We start from the raw sequence: 266 nt of genomic DNA, 5'->3' as shown, positions 1-266 counted from the left end.
TAGATTTCAATATTTATTGCTAGGTCTCGGAGTTCTTATGTTACTTGATTTTGTGCTTGGATTTAGGAGTTTATGTGGCTGAGTATGCGTTTTCCCACTAGATTTTGGATGTTTGCCGTTGGATCTTAGATGTTTTATGAATTGGTTTTAGGTTAACTTCTAGTTTTATTTCAAAGATGGTCTACTTATTCATGTTCAGAATTCAATTTAATGAAACTAAAATGAGCTTTTCATATATACATATATAAATCCTCGTGTTGTTTTCT

The sequence above is a fragment of the Cucurbita maxima genome, unplaced genomic scaffold (genome assembly GCF_002738345.1).
Source record: "Cucurbita maxima cultivar Rimu unplaced genomic scaffold, Cmax_1.0 Cma_Scf00226, whole genome shotgun sequence".
Lineage (NCBI taxonomy): Eukaryota > Viridiplantae > Streptophyta > Magnoliopsida > Cucurbitales > Cucurbitaceae > Cucurbita > Cucurbita maxima.
The sequence above is the reverse complement of the archived record's forward strand: the minus strand, read 5'-3'. Positions refer to the sequence as shown.